This window comes from Echinops telfairi, unplaced genomic scaffold (assembly GCF_000313985.2).
Source record: "Echinops telfairi isolate 266 unplaced genomic scaffold, ASM31398v2 ScPeMD7_5426;HRSCAF=6270, whole genome shotgun sequence".
NCBI classification, from domain to species: Eukaryota; Metazoa; Chordata; class Mammalia; order Afrosoricida; family Tenrecidae; genus Echinops; species Echinops telfairi.
In genome coordinates this window covers 1,861,962-1,862,865 of record NW_022109325.1, presented here as the reverse complement: position 1 = coordinate 1,862,865, position 904 = coordinate 1,861,962, and positions in this window count along the sequence as shown.

Below are 904 nucleotides of genomic sequence, written 5' to 3'. Positions count from 1 at the left end.
CACTCCTTCACTCTTCATAGTCTCAAGTTGACACAAGTTTGGGTAACTACCACAGAGCACCCCTTGTTAACTTGACACTTTCATACAACTCTCGAGCCATATATAATTTTCAGACAAACAACAATACAATCAAATCTGTACCTAACAGGATAAAATTTAAATGCATACAATTTAAAAAGTACCACCTTCATTTAAACATAACATTCCATAAGTGAACAAAATAAAAATACCCTATACTTACGTGAACACTTACGCCATAATCCTATGAACATATTTCCCCAACTATGAAAGTTTGTAAGCCAGCCAGTTCATGCCTTTATCCTCCCTATTTTTGGTATCCAATTTCTTTACTGCCCACTTACATCAACCCAGTGCTCTGAGGAAACAATCCTAATCTTTGATGTGAAGAATTTTCATTCCAAGTGGACATTGTGAAGTCTCCATCTATAAGCAAAGTCAAATCAGGACAGGCCATCCATAAAGGCAGCAGCAATATGCACCAGTTCACAGACTCAAAAATCTTTTCTTCATCTGGTCGGGTTCTGGTCAACTCAATGTGGGCTGCCCCAAGAAAAGGTGCCCGTTGACTGCCTTGCCTTTAGACCATGGGCCCCATCACACATTCTCAACCCTAGCCCTCTTGTGCTAAGTCATGAACTTTAGACCAGTCAATCTGCTCTCGTTTTCTTCTCTAGTCCCTATGAATCAGGTACATGAGTTTAGTGACCAAAATCAACCCGTCCCTTTATTGTTGCATTTCTCTCACTTCCACTCAAAGAGTGTATTCAGATGGTCACCTATCAAGCATTTCAGATTGACCATAGCTTACCTTTAATAGTTCAGTCTTAGAGCAGATATTTCCTTCCATGTACCATTTTTTTTCCAGCCTTAGGCACAAACCACT